Below are 16,310 nucleotides of genomic sequence, written 5' to 3'. Positions count from 1 at the left end.
GCCCTAGCCTTAAACAGTTAGCATCCCATTTTATGGATGGTACCTTGTTCTTGACATCTGCAAGAAAAGTTTGAGGCAAGAAAAGTTAAATGGAAGGATAGATTAAGGTGTTATATGACATGTTCAAACACTGCACATACTTAGAATTCTGAAAATAATCATGCTGTAATCTTTCATTGCAGGTCATGTGAAACTAACAGACTTTGGACTAGGCAAAGAATCATTCATGACGGAACAGTCACACACACATTTTGTGGAACAATAGAATACATGTGAGCTACATGTTAAACATAATTGGTTTGGAGGTAATAGCTAATTTTACCTGTTTTAAGGAATAGTATCTGTTTTCTGTACCCTCATTGACTCTGTATATTGTTTTTAAAATTCTAATTCACATGATATGCCAATGGGGGCATTTTTAAGCATATTATTTTCCTCATTGTATGGCCCCTGAAATCTTGATGAGAAGTGGCCACAATTGTGCTGTGGATTGTGGAGTTTGGGAGCATTAATGTATGACATGCCAACTGGAGCAGTAGGTGCACAGTTAAAAGCTGCATGTATTATGGTCTATGCTGAGTCACTGTAGCAAGAGACCTGTCCTGTGCTTTCTGAAAATGTTACCAATGGAGTTTTCAAAGCCCAAAGATTTGTTATTAGCAGTTTAACACTAATAATGCTGTATGATTATATGGGATCCCATACTTTGAGAAACATTTTCATTGAAATGATCTGTGTCATGGCAGGCCTGTGAAATAGATGTTGAACAGATAATGCTCTTATTTTTATAAATGGAGAAACTGAAGCATAAAATCACATAGCTCACTTATTATCACACAGCAAGTTAATGGTGGAAACACAGGCTTCCTTCCAGGACACTGCTACTTCCTCTGTCCTATTGCTTAAAAACTGCACGTCTGCCAGGCACAGTGGTGCATGCCTGTAGCCCAAGCTACTCAGGAGGCTGAGGTGGGAGGATCATTTGGGCTAAGGATTATTAATAGAATCTAGCCTTGACAAGAGACCCTGTCTCTAAAACAAAATAAAGGTCTTTAGCAGTTAGCCCATTTCACAGCATACATTTCTGATCTCCATGCATAACTAATTCAGGAAATGGATATGGTTATTTAAAATTTGTTTCTTATATACTAATATTTTTCACTCCCTGCTAACATTTTTCACTTGTCTTCTACTCTTAGCCTCCATTTACTGGGGAGAATAGAAAGAAAACAATTGACAACATCCTCAAATGTAAACTAATTTGCCTCCCTACCTCACACAAGAAGCCAGAGATCTGCTTAAAAAGGTAAGGTTCTTAAATGGTCACTGACAGTATAAGATTCAATGACTAGGATTTAACTAGATAGAATTTAATGTATGTTTTGAATAATATATAGTGAACAAAAAAAGTCTTCAATTTTTGAAGGCGAAGTACAGATTTGTTTAACGACTTTCTTTTCATATTCTTTTTTTTTAATTCTTTTTTTTTTGAGACAGAGTCTCGCTCTGTCGCCCAGGCTGGAGTGCAGTGGTGCGATCTTGGCTCACTGCAGCCTCAGTCCCCCAGGTTCAAGCGATTCTCCTGCTTCAGCCTCTCGAATAGCTGGGATTACAGGCGCCCGCCACCATGCCCCACTATTTTTTGTATTTTTAATAGAGACAGGGTTTCACCATGTTGGTCAGCCTAGTCTGGAACACCTGACCTCAGGCGATCCACCTGCCTTGGCCTCTCAAAGTGCTGGGATTACAGACCCTTAAACAATTATTCAGTAGTAATTAGTAAACTATATATTTTTTTCTTTTCTCTTTTTTCTGAGATGGAGTCTTGCTTTGTCCTCCAGGCGGGAGTGCAATGGCATGATCTTGGCTCACTGCAACCTCTGCCTCCCAGGTTCAAGTGATTCTCCTGCCTCAGTCTCCCTAGTAGCTGGGATTACAGGCGTGCGCCACCACGCCAGGCTACTTTTTGTATTTTTAGTAGAGAAGGGGTTTCACCATGTTGACCAGGCTGGTCTCGAATTCCCAACCTCAGGTGAACCACCTGCCTCAGCCTCCCATAGTGCTGGGATTACAGGCATGAGCCACCATGCCCGGCCAATAAACTATATTTTCTCAAGGCAAAGTAGACAAGCAAAGTATGAAAAGGAAAAAAATCAGTTTGACTACGGTTCTTTATCCAGGCTTTTTTATCCTCTTTAAAGCTACTGAAAAGAAATGCTACTTCTCATCTGGGAGCTGGTCCTGGGGATGCTGGAGATGTTCAAGTAGGTATTGGCATCTTTGGTGTTTTGTGGGGAAGATAATGCTAGTTTTATGTATTTCTGAGGGTTATATGTAGTTGCTTATAAGTTAGCTTATTTTGTGACTTGTAACTTCAAAAAGGTGATTAATTTATCAGTCCAGCAAAGTCTATTCCCCTCAACTTTTCTTTCTGCTTTTTTTTCCTAGGCTCATCCATTCTTTAGACACATTAACCGGGAAGAACTTCTGGCTCGAAAGGTGGAGCCCCCATTTAAACCTCTGTTGGTAAGTATACATGAAAGCTTATAATTGGGTGCAGTGGCTCACGCCTGTAATCCCAAAACTTTAAAGGGCCGAGGTGGGAGGATTGTTTGAAGCCAGGAGTTCAAGACCAGCATGGGCAACATAACAAGACTCCATCTCTACAAAACATTTAAAAGTCAGCTGGGTATGGTGGCATGTGCCTGTAAGTCCCAGCTACTTGCAAGGCTGAGGCAGGAAGATCGCTTGAGATTTTTTTAGAGTAAGAAAAATCTCAGAGCAGACAGAAACGTTATTTTTATTAGCAGTTCAAAGATCTCTGGTTTATCCTCTTTTCAGCATCTTTGTTTTTATTATTTATTTATTTTGAGATGGGCTCTCACTCTGTCACCCAGGATGGAGTGCAGTAGCACGATCACAGTTCAATGCAGCCTTGACCTCCCCAGGCTCAGGTGATTCTCCCACCTCAGCTTCCTGAACAGCTGCGACTACAGACACATGTCACCATGCCTGGCTAATTTTTTTGTATTTTTTTGTAGAAACGGTTTCATCATGTCGCCCAGGCTGGTCTCGAACTCCTGGGCTCAAGTGATCCACCCACCTCAGCCTCTCAAAGTGCTGGGATTACAGGTGTGAGCTTCTGCACCCAGCCAAGCATCTTTTATTTTTGTACTATCTTTTAAAGAACTAAAGCCAGTGGCAATTGACTGTATTAGCTATTTTTAAGTCAGTTACCTAAGACAATTAAATATTTCGAGTAGTTGGGACCTTTCTTTTTTTGGTTTGTTTTATTTTGCTTAATTTAACCATTTTAAATATGATTCTTTGGGAATTTTTTCTTCAAAATATAGAATATATGTGCATTAGTTTGCTAGGCTTGCTGCAACAAAGTACCACAAACCGGGTGGCTTAGACAACAGAAATTTATTATCTCATAGATTTGGAGACTGGAAGTTCTAGATCACATTGTTAAGAGTTGGTTTCTTTGACAACCGTGAGAAACTGTATGTTCCATGCCTCTCCCCTGGCTTCTGGTGGTTTGCTGGTAATCTTTGTCATTCTTTGGCTTGTAGGTGCATCACCTGGATCTCTGCCTTCATGTTCACATGGTGTTCTACCTGTGTGCGTATCTGTGGCCAAATTTCCCCTTTTTATAAGGATACCAGGCATATTGGATTAGGGTTCCTCTCTACTCCAGTAGGACCTCATCTTCACTGATTACATCTGCAATAACCCTTTCCAAATAAGGTCACATTCTGAGGAACTAGAGGTTAGAGTTTCAACATACGAAGTTTTCTGGGGGGTGGGTAAGGGACACGATTCAATCCATAACAATATGTTTATGAGTAAATGAGTTAGTGTGTTAGTTATTGTCTTTCTCCCACTTCAGAATCTGAGAAAACAGTTTCTTTTTCCATTCCTTGGGATGTAGGTGGAGGAGGAGGAGGATGATGATGGTGATTATTTTTTGGTCATGGAGCATAATGTGACCCACTTTTAAAAACAACAAACAATTGTAAGGAGGATGACTGTCATACACCTACTGCACAGCTTAAAAATGATTAGGTCATCTTGTTTAAACATAACTGCCATCCCACCATCACACCTAAGAAGTTGACAGTTTCCCCAGTTTTTTTTTTTTTTTTTGAGATAGGGTCTTTCTGTGTTGCCCAGGCTGGAGTGCAGTGGCATGATAGTGGCTCATGGCAGCGTCAACCTCCCAGGCTCAAGGGATCCTCCCATATAGCTGGGACCACAGGGGTGCATCACCACACCCAGCTAATTTTTTGAATTTTTCTAGAGATGAGGTCTCCCTGTGTTGCCCCACTTAGTTTTTTTGTTGTTGTTGTTCCATTCTTTTTTTTCCTCCGGTTTGTAAGGTTTTAATCAAGGTCTGTATATAGTTTGATTACTATGTCTCTTAAGTCTCTTTTCATTTATAGATTCCCCTAATGATTTATTGAAGAAACTGGGTCATTTGTCCTGTAGAATTCTCAAATTTTGATTTTGCTGATATTATCCCCATAGGTGTCATTGCCCATGTTCATCTGTTCCCTGAATTTCCAAAAACTGGTAGTTAAATTTAGGTGGTTGATCTGATTCAGATTAAACTCTCGGTATTGCATATGCTTTGATCAGGAGGCATAATGTGTAGTTAGTTGTGTGTGTGTGTGTGTGTGTGTGTGTGTGTTTAGTGATGTTAGTGGTCACTGATCATTGCCTGTATCAGCATTTCACTACCAGGGTAATTTGGCAATGTCTGAAGACACACTGATTGTCATAGCTTGGGGGAGGGAATGCTATAGGTACCTTCAGGGGTAAGAGTCAGCACAGCACAGCCCCCTACAGCAAAGTATTAATAGGCCTAAAATGTCAGTAGCCCTGAGGTTGAGAAACTCTGGCCTACTTTTATAATTTCATCAGGTGTTTGTGAAATGGTTTTATTCTGTTATTTCTTCTTTCTTTGTTAGCTGGAATTCTTTAATAAAGAGAAACTCTTTGAACAGTTAGTTACACAAGGTGTAGTTCATACAGGAAAGGCAGGATGTATGTTTGATTCTTTCCTAGTTTTCAAAATAATGAATTAGTTCCCTATCATCTTCCAAAATTGATCAATGAACTTTGTGTATGTGTTTTTTTCTTTTTTAGTATATTATGAACTTACACGTTTTAACATATTTGTGTTTCATTTCATTGCAGTTATTTTTATTTTTATTTATTCATTTATTGTTTTGAGGCAGGGTCTTACTCTGTCACCCAAGCTGTAGTGCAGTGGTATAATCTCTGCCCACTGCAGCCTTGACTTCCCGGCCTCCAGCAATCCTCCCACCTCACCCTCTTGAGTAGCTGGGACCACAGGTACACCACCACGCCCAGCTAATTTTTGTGTTTCTGGTAGAGACAGGGTTTTGCCATGTTCACCAGGCTGGTCTTCAAATCCTGAGCTCAAAAGCAATCCACCTGCCTCTGCCTCCCAAAGTGTTGGGATTATAGGCGTGAGCCACCGCGCCTGGCCGTTATTTTTATTGATGCTAATTTTTTCCCTTCGTTGAATGCTGGGTGCATCTTCATATTGGGTTCTGAGTCCTTTTGACGAGCACGTTGTCTGGTGTTGGACGAGAGAGCAAAATAAGGAAACTGCTGTTCTCTGCTTATCTTTTACATTTTCCCCACACTTGGAATCAGCCATTCCTCCAGGGAGTGCAAGTTCACAGTCTGGGCTCTAAGAGAATTATCAGGTCAATGTGGTCATCTTTTAGTATTAAGTCAGATATTCTAAATTATTATTTACTTCCTAGATTTGGCCCAAGAGTCTAACCAGATATTTTGGGAAAGAGACAAGGAATTACATAAATCAATCTCATGGTTAGAACTGAAGTGATAACTATACTTTCACAAGGGAATATAACTTATAACCCATGCAGAATAGAAAATTATTTTTGCTCCTTTAGATTTCTAAAGGAATGAAATAAGCTGTGGGAAGAAACTTTAACTGGAGCATCTTACCAGTATTATTCATGTTTTAACTCTGCTTCAGTAGTTTTTCAGGTTTATTACAAACCTGCAGTAGCCAACTGAACTAATTATCTCTAAACAGGGATTTAGCCAGTGGACTAGGCACACTGAAGCTTTGTGAGAGAGGAAATTGATATTCACATTTTTTCCAACTTGTTTTGAGCTCAATATATTCACTTTTTTTGTTTTTGTTTTTTTTTGTTTTTTTTTAATTCAGACAGACTCTCACGCTGTCACCTGGGCTGGTGTGCAGTGGCACAATCTGTGTTTGCAGCAACCTCTTCCTCCCGGGTTCAAGCAATTCTCCTGCTTTAGCCTCCCAAGTAGTTAGGATTACAGGCGCCCACCACCACGCCCGGCTAATATTTTGTATTTTTAGTAGAGACGGGGTTTCACTATATTGACCAGGCTGGTCTCGAACTCCTGACCTCATGATCTGCCCGCGTCAGCCTCCCAAAGTGCTGGGATTACAGGCATGAGCCACCATGCCCAGTTGATATATTCACATTTTTAGTAGGAATAACAGTATACTAAAATCTATTTTAATGCATGTTTAAGATTTGAAGATGTAATTTGACTCAGTACTTTCCACCTGCATTTTTTTCTTCATTCTGTGCCTGCTAAGACTATTCTAATACTTTATTATAGTTAACCCCTGCGAAAAGAGCTCCCAGAGCTTACAGTGCATTTGATTGATGTAATATGGACTATTCATTATTTTCTAAATTATTTTGTTTGTATAAAACAATCTGAAGAGGATGTAAGTCAGTTTGATTCCAAGTTTACACGTCAGACACCTGTCGACAGCCCAGATGACTCAACTCTCAGTGAAAGTGCCCATCAGGTCTTTCTGGTAAGTGAAAGAATTTCCATATAGTTGTGGGAAATTTTAAGTATGAGGATGGGCTCTTCGAGAAGAAAATTCAGTTTGCTTGCTTTGCAGTTCATGTAGGTAACCTCACCCGCTTTTTTTTTTAATAAGCCATGCTCTTATAACTTATTGATACCTACAAAATTGATTTTCATAATCCAACATTTTATTTTAGCAATTAGAGTGGGAATGTACAATTCTTTGGAGAGTATGATTCCCTTTTTCGGTTGGGCCACAGACTTAAAACGATGTTTGGCTTAGCATCTCAACCAAAAATTAAGTCATAGCAGTGGGGGAGAAAAACCTCACTGACTACATGTATTTTATTCCTGAAACAGCTATAGATTTTTGGTACCTTTTTTTTTTCTTCTGAGACAGGGTCTCACCTTGCCCAGGCTGGGTGTAGGGTGCAGTGGTGCAATCACAGTTCACTGCAGCTTTGACCTCCCAGGCTCAAGTGATCCACCCATTTCAGCCTCATGAGTACCTGGACTACAGGTGTGTGCCACATCCAGCTAATTTTTAATTTTTTTGTAGAGACAGAGTCTGTTTTACTCCTGGACTCAAGCTGTTTTCCCACCTTGGCTTCCCAAAGTGCCAAAATTATAGGCCTGAGCCATCATTTCTGGCCCTATTTTTGGTACTCTTAACATAAGTAGGGTTGTTTTTTTTTTTGAGTCGGAGTCTCGCTCTGTCGTCAGGCTGGAGTGCAGTGGTGTGATCTCAGCTCACTGCAAACTCTGCCTCCTGGGTTCAAGTGATTGTCCTGCCTCAGCCTACTACAGGCACGCACCACCACTCCCAGTTAATTTTTGTATTTTTAGTAGAGACAGGGTTTCACCATGTTGGCCAGGATGGTCTCGATTTCTTGACCTCATGATCCACCCGCCTTGGCCTCCCAAAGTGCTGGGATTACAGGCATGAGCCACCGCGCCTGGCCAAGTAGGGGATTTTTTAACATTAATTGTGAATATTTGACATCAAAATATATTGGATCATATGTAATAGTGAATTCTCATTGTAGAAATATCTGTATAGATTTATAGCTTGTCTCTTCAGAAAAGTAAAGGTTTTAGATGTTGGCCAACAGAAATGATGGATTTATATCAGATGACCATCAATGCATATTATTTTGCTTAAATATCATATATGCTTATTTTATTACTGTACTTATATGTCACATGAACATGTATCTCATTTTGTATCCTTTTTTTTCTTTTGTCATTCCTTTTTGAACTACCTCTAGGGAGAATAGAATATGGGGAAAGCAATTGTTTCGGAGTGTTTTTTTCCCTCTTTTTGAGTACACTGGATTTGTCACTAACTTAATTCTCAAGCTTTTCTTCCCCACACTGCTCACTATGTAACACAAGTAGTGTTGTATCTTATGGGATGGGAAATAAGCTCTAATAATAAGCTCATGGGGCATGGTGGCTCACGCCTATAACCCTGAGGTCAGGAGTTCGAGACCAGCCTGGCCAACATGGTGAAACCCCCTCTCTACTAAAAATACAAAAATCAGCCGGGTGTGGTGGCATGTACCTGTGATACCAACTACTTGGGAGGCTGAGGCAGGAGAATGACTTGAACTCAGGAGGCAGAGGTTGCAGGAGCCAAGATCGTGCCACTGCACTCCAGCCTGGGCGATAGAGTGAGTGAGACTCTGTATCAAATAAAAAAATTAATTAAAAAAATAAAGTTAGCATGGAATGCAAAAGTGTGTAGTACAGTATGGTTTCGAGTAAACAACACCAAATAGTAATAATCCTATAAATTAGTAATATAGAGCATGTAGGCAAAATATAATCTTACAGTATTAATTACATAAGAGATAAAAGATGAGTGAGTGCATGCATGTTTTTAAATTCAAGTTTGATGTGTGCATGATCAAAGTTACGACATCTCTGTTAGTAAAATCTTAGGTTCAGTTAAGGAAATGAACATGAATCACTTTAATTTTGGCTTTTTTTTCCTCTCATGTGCTACTGATGTGGAATTTATACCTTTGATTTAACATAGAGACCTCTTCGTCAACTGAACATTGCAAAATTTCAACTTATGTGACAGTTTTCCCCCCACAAAATAGAAGCATTTTATTTAGCTACCAAGAAATCCAAAGTTGTGGTGGTAAAAGTGAGATATTGACGCTTTCATTGCCAGTTAAAGTATTGTTGAGCTTTTCATAATTACTTAAATTGGCTATAACTGATGAACACAGCAATTCTTTTGTTAGGTTGTAGCCAGAATTCTGTACATAAAGTGGGTCTCTTTAAACATTAGTAAAAAAATAGGCCAGGTGCAGTGGCTCACGCCTGTAATCCCAGCACTTTGGGAGGCAGAAGTGGGTGGATCACAAGGTCAAGAGTTCCAGAACAGCCTGGCCAATATGGTGAAACCCCATCTCTACTAGAAATACAAAAATTAGCCAGACGTGATGGCTGTAGTCCCAGCTACTTGGGAGGCTGAGGCAGGAGAATCACTTGAACCTCGGAGGCGGAGGTTGCAGTGAGCCGAGATCGTGCCATTCACTGCACTCCATCCTGGGCGACAGAGCAAGACTCCATCTAAAAAAAAAAAAAATATATATATATATATATATATATATATGTATATATATGTGTGTGTGTATATATATGTATATATGTGTGTATATATGTGTATATATATGTGTGTATATATATGTGTGTGTATATGTATATATATGTGTGTGTATATATACACATATGTATATGTGTGTGAATATATACGTATGTGTATATATGTGTGTATATATACGTATGTGTATGTGTGTATATATATACGTACGTGTATATATGTGTGTATATATATACGTACGTGTATATATGTGTGTATATATATACGTACGTGTATATATGTGTGTGTATATACGTATGTGTATATATATGTGTATATGTATATATAGTGACATCCCACTTATCTGGATAATGTGGTTCTAGCAACCTCATTTCAACAAATATTTCAATTCCTGTTGTAAGACCCCATCACAGAATTAGAGGAAATTCAAAGATGATTAAGGCACAGCCTGTACCTCTTGGTAGTTACGGCTTTAGTCCACTAGAATGTTTGTAGAATTATTCTCCGAAGTTCACATATAACTGTCACAAATCATATGCACTTCAGAATTGCACTCTTTGGGCCTTCACCCAGAGCTTTGTCGAGTCTTATTTATTGTAACACATAATGCTTACTCATAGATTTTGATAAATAGAAGAGAGGATAGGTGAAGATGGTTAAAAGAATGAATATTGACAGTAGGAGAAATGACAGCTGGTAGCCTAATAGTAAGGCCCAAGAGAGAACTAAAACGAACAAAACTGCATTTTTGCCTATTACAAACAAAGGTTTTTGAAATCTTGATACTTATTCATCAAGAAAATACCAAATTCTAGCTGGGCAGAGATCACGCATGCTTATATAGTCCCAGCTACTTGAGGGGCTGAGGCAGGAGAATAGCTTGGCTCCAGGACTTTGAGGCTGTGGTGAGGTATGATATCACCACTGCACTCCAGCCTGGGCAATATAGGGATACCCCATCTCTTAAAACAAAAAACAAATTCTGTCCAATCATTGCCATAAACCAGAAAGATCACAAGATCTGACTTTGATGCCAAATCAAAAAATTGTTTTTACTTTGACCTAATTATGAGAAACTGTTTTGGGGTGATAAACTTAATTGCTTATATGCCTGTGGCTAGAAACACTAGAAGTTTCTTTACATTTCTCCTACTATTTAACATCTTTTTTTTTTTTTTTTAATTTTTGAGGTGAAGTCTTGCTCTGTTGTGCAGGCTAGAATGCAGTGGTGCGATCTCTGCTCACTGCAACCTCTGCCTCCCAGGTTCAAGTGATTCCCCTGCCTCAGCCTCCCGAGTAGCTGGGATTACAGGCGTGCACCACCATGCACGGCTGATTTTTGTATTCTTAGTAGAGTTGGTGTTTCACCACATTGGCCAGGCTGGTCTTGAACTCCTGACCTCAGGTGGTCTGCCCGCCTTGGCCTGTCAAAGTGCTGGGATGACAGGCGTGAGCCACCGTGCCTGGCCGTGTTTAACATCTTCATATGGAGCCTGAATTTTCCTTTTTTTCGATTCCTGTCAGTAGGGTGGAATTTTGTTTGCTAGCTTATCAAGCTCAATAGAATTCTGCTTTCTTGAAGTGTGTGCCTCATGGCTGGAAAGAAGTTAACAGGTCTAAAAATGAGGTTGAGGACGTGGGAGACTGTACACATTGGTGGTTTTAGGTGTGCATCGCTGTGTAGGTATGTCAGACTGAACAACCCCATTTTCTTGAGATATATGACAAAATGCCATTCTGTAGTCCACTGTTACTGTCTTTCAGGGTTTTACTTATGTGGCTCCATCTGTACTTGAAGTGTGAAAGAAAAGTTTTCCTTTGAACCAAAAATCCGATCACCTCGAAGATTTATTGGCAGCCCACGAACACCTGTCAGGTATGTCACACTCTTATTTTCACTTTTTTTTTTTTTTTTACAACCTACAAGAGTGTTTACTTAAGAAATGTATTCCAAGTTACATAAATGAAAGACTGTCATATTCTCTTTGGTTGACATAAGCACAGCATCTGTATCTTACATTGCAAAGGACTAGTCTGACTAATCTATGATGTTATATGGTTTACCTTCCCTCCTGAAAGTAAGCAGCCACACTGGCAAATGTCTTCTTTATCCATTCACTCAGCATTTATTGTGTACCAAGGGCACCAGCACTACATGCTGCATGTTATGTATGTGTGTATATATATGAGTGTGTATATATATAGTACTATAATACAGGAATTGTCCCTGTCCTGATGAAGCTTACAATTTAGGGGGAGAGTCACAATAGACAAAGGATATACAAAAATACAATTACAAGTAGTGCTAAGTGCTATGATTTAAAAGGGGAAAGAAAGAATGTAGTGGTAGAGAGCAGAGGAAAAACAAGGGGGCTTCTACTCACAGTGGTCAGAGAAAGGCCTCCCTGGTGTAGTAACATCTAGCAGCGAACAGAAAGAGCCAGCCCTACAAAAATAGGAGGTATAAGAATGTTGCAGGCAGAAGAACAGCAAATGCAAAAGCCCTGAGGGAGGAGAAAAGTTGCCTTTTCCTGGAAATGAAAGGGAAATCAATGTTCCTGGAGTGTGTGGTGAGTGAAGAGAAGGGCAGAGGTTTGGAAAAGTATTTTATTTTAAATGCAATGGAAAGCTGTTTTGAGCAGGGGAGAGTAAAATGGTATATATAATATGTATTTAAATATATATATATGTCATTGAGGGTTTTGGGGGTCAGGTGTAGAGTTAAAGAGACCAGTTAGGAAATTCTAGCAGTTAATCTAGGCGGGGGAGAGATGGTTCAACTTTTGCCTTTTTGCTAATCCACATGAAAATAAAATTAAATGAAAATAAATGTCGTATTACTCCACTCCCCTTAAATGTAAAGGAAATATGTCTGTTGAGATGACCCTTAAACAAACGAATGACAGCTCTTCCTTGTCTTAAAGCCCAAATTTTCTCCTGGGGATTTCTGGGGAAGAGGTGCTTCGGCCAGCACAGCAAATCCTCAGACACCTGTGGAATACCCAATGGAAACAAGTGGCACAGAGCAGATGGATGTGACAACGAGTGGGGAAGCGTTGGCACCACTTCCAATACGACAGCCGAACTCTGGGCCATACAAAAAACAAGCTTTTCCCATGATCTCCAAACGGCCAGAGCACCTGCGTATGAATCTATGCCACAGCAATGCTTTTAATGAATTTAAGGCAAAAAAGGTGGAGAGGCCGATGTGTGAGCATCCTACAAGGTGAAACAAGACTCAAAATGACAGTTTCAGAGAGTCAGTGTCATTACATAGAACACTTTGGACAGAGGAAAAATAAACATGGATTTTAAAAAAATCAATCAATCATGCAAAAAAAACTTAAAGCAAAATAGTACTGCTGAACACTCAGGCACATCAATTAATTGGTTCCTCGCGACATCTTCTCAACCTTATCAAGGATTTTCATGTTGATGACTCGAAACTGACAGTATTAAGGGTAGGATGTTGCTTCTGAATCACTGTTGAGTTCTGACTGTGTCGAAGAAGGGTTATCCTTTCATTAGGCAAAGTACAAAATTGCCTATAATACTTGCAACTAAGGACAAATTAGCATGCAAGCTTGGTCAAACTTTTTCCAGCAATATGGAATCAAAGACAAAAGAAACTTACCAATTGATGTTTTACATGCATATAACCTGAATCTTTTTTTTATATAAATATATATTTTTCAAGTAGATTTTTGATTCAGCTCATTATGAAAAACATCCCAAACTTTAAAATGCGAAATTATTAGTTGGTGTGAAGAAAGCCAAACAACTTCCGTTTCTTCTCTTGGTGAAATAATAAAATGGAAATGAATCATTGTTAACCACATGTGTGGCTCGTTTGAGGGATTGGGGTGGACCTGGGGTTTATTTTCAGTAACCCAGCTGCAATACTCGTCTGTAATATGAGAAAAAAAAAAGAATCTATTTAATCATTTCTACTTGCAGTACTGCTATGTGCTAAGCTTAACTGGAAGCCTTGGAATGAGCATAAGTTGTATGTCCTACATTTCATCATTGTCCCGGGCCTACATTGCGCTGGAAAAAAAATCGCCACCTGTTCTTACACCAGTGTTTGGTTCAAGACGCCAAATGTGTTCAGCCCATGGCTGAAGAACAACAGAAGAGAGTCGGGATAAAAAATACATACTGCGGTCGGCAAGGTGAGAGAGATAGGGATATCCAGGGGAAGAGGGTGTTGCTGTGGCCCACTCTCTGTCTAATCTCTTCACAGCAAATTGGTAAGATTTTCAGTTTTATTTCTTTCTACTGTTTCTACTGTCTACCTTCCTTATATTTTTTTCCTCAACAGTTTTAAAAAGAAAAAAAGGTCTATTTTTTTTTTCTCCTATACTGGGGCTACATTTTTTGATTGTAAAAATATTTGATGGCCTTTTGATGAATGTCTTCCACAGTAAATAAGAAAACTTAGTGGCTTCATTTAGGAAACATGTTAACAGGACACTATGTTTTTGAAATTGTAACAAAATCTACATAAATGATTTACAGGTACAAAGAATAAAAGTAAAGGTAACTTTACCTTCCTTAAATATTTCCTGCCTTAAAGAGAGCATTTCCATGACTTTAGCTAGTGAAAGGGTTTAATATCTGCAGAGCTTTGTAAAAATATATTTCAGTGCATACTGGTATAACAGATGATCATGCAGTTGCAGTTGAGTTTTACCACCTCTTTTTGTTTGTCTTTTATAATGTCTTCAGTCTGAGTGTGCAAAGTCAATCTGTAATATTTTGCAACCCTAGGATTTTTTCAAATAGATCCTTTTTGAGCCATAGGATCCAAGCCATAAAATTCTTTATGCATGATGAATTCAGTCAGAAAAGAGCAAGGCTTTGCTTTTTGAAATTGCAACTCAAATGAGATGGGATGAAATCCTATGACAGTAAGCAAAAACAGAACCATGAAAAATGATTGGAAATATACCTTTTCAATTGTGGCAGTAATTGAAAGAATCGATAAAAGTTCATCTTTGGACAGAAAGCCTTTTAAAAAAAATCACTCCCTCTTCCCCCTCCTCCCTTATTGCAGCAGCCTACTGAGAACTTTATGACTGTTGCTGGTAACTTAGAAGCTACAATAATAATTAAGGGCAGAAATTATACTTAAAGTGTAGATCCTTGTTCTCTGACAATTTGTGATGTCTGAAAAAACAGAACCCGAAAAGCTATGGTGACGTGTACAGGCATTATTTCAGACTGTAAATGGCTTGTGATACTCTTGATACTTGTTTTCAAATATGTTTACTAACTGTAGTGTTGACTGCCTGACCAAATTCCAGTGAAACTTATACACCAAAATATTCCTTCTAGGTCCTATTTGCTAGTAACATGAGCACTGTGATTGGCTGGCTATAACCACCCCAGTTAAACCATTTTGATAATTAGTAGTGCCAGCAATAGTGGCAAACGCTGCAACTTTTCTGCATAAAAAGCATTAATTGCACAGCTACCATCCACACAAATACATAGTTTTTCTGACTTCACATTTATTAAGTGAAATTAATTTCCCATGCTGTGGAAAGTTTATTGAGAACTTGTTTCATAAATGGATATCCCTACTATGACTGTGAAAACGTGTCAAGTGTCACATTAGTGTCACAGAAAGCACACACCCGTGCAATATGGCTTATCTATATTTACTTGTAAAAACCCAAGCATAGTTTAAAATATGAAGTCAATATTACCAGTCTTCAGTTTCTAAGAGGGTTCTTTATGATTATACTAAGTGTATAAAAGAGATTAAGTGCTTTCTTTTTCATCACTTACTTTCTTTAAAATCAGCTATTACAGGATTTTTTTTATTTTATACATGCTGTTTTTTAAGTAAAATATAATCACTGAATTGAAGTTTACTAATTTGATTTTATAAGGTTTGTAGCATTACAGAATAACTAAACTGGGACTTATAAACCAGCTGTGATTAACAATGTAAAGTATTAATTATTGAACTTTGAACCAGATTTTTAGGAAAATTATGTTCTTTTTCCCCTTTTATGGTCTTAACTAATTTGAATCCTTCAAGAAGGATTTTTCCGTACTATTTTTTGAGATAGAAGATAATTTGAGGGGAGGGATGGAGGATGCATGTATGATACTCCAAAAATTCAACATTCTTTACTATAGGTAATAAGTGATTATAAACAAGATGCATTTTAGATAGCATTAATATACTGAGCCTTGGATTATATATTTGATATAGGACCTGTTTTGAATATTCAGTTAATCATATGGTTCCTAGTTTACAAGAAGAGCTAGATCTAAGATTATTCCCATGAGAAATGTTGAATTTATGAAGAATAGATTTTGAGGCTTTGAAAATGGTTAATTTCTCAAAAACATCAATGTCCAAACATCTACCTTTTTTCATAGGAGTAGACACTAGCAAGCTGGACAAACTATCATAAAAGTATTTGTCACACATAACCTGTGGTCTGTTGCTGATTAATACAGTACTTTTTCTTGTGTGATTCTTAACATTATAGCACAAGTATTATCTCAGTGGATTATCTGGAATAACATCCGAAAGATGGGTTCGTGTATGTTTGTGTTTGCACTTTAAACTATTGTTTCTCCTATCCCAAGTTGGCTTTGCATCTATCAGTAAATAAAACTATTCAGCTGCCTTATCAGGAGTGCTGTGCTTTTCTGCTTTTCATGTATTTAGTTTACTGTATTACTTGATTTTGGATTGAATGAATGTAAATAGAAATTAAATGCAAATTTGAATGAACATAAAATAGAAGTGATTTTTTTTTATTATCCTGATAGGAAGAAATTAGTATACATATCAGGTGTATAA

The 16,310-nt window shown here is 38.4% G+C and overlaps 1 long non-coding RNA gene across 1 annotated transcript; it reads left to right on the top strand.

Moving 5' to 3' along the window:
- The first annotated feature begins 3,524 nt into the window (after positions 1 to 3,524).
- LOC115934678 (uncharacterized) lies at positions 3,525 to 16,233 on the top strand. Its single transcript, XR_008679508.2, has 4 exons — positions 3,525 to 3,772; positions 6,774 to 6,871; positions 11,249 to 11,360; positions 12,409 to 16,233. It is a non-coding gene; the product is annotated as an uncharacterized lncRNA (long non-coding RNA).
- Positions 16,234 to 16,310: the final 77 nt, after the last annotated feature.

This window comes from Gorilla gorilla, chromosome 4 (genome assembly GCF_029281585.2).
Source record: "Gorilla gorilla gorilla isolate KB3781 chromosome 4, NHGRI_mGorGor1-v2.1_pri, whole genome shotgun sequence".
NCBI classification, from domain to species: Eukaryota; Metazoa; Chordata; class Mammalia; order Primates; family Hominidae; genus Gorilla; species Gorilla gorilla.
This window is presented reverse-complemented; position numbering and strand designations above follow the sequence as displayed.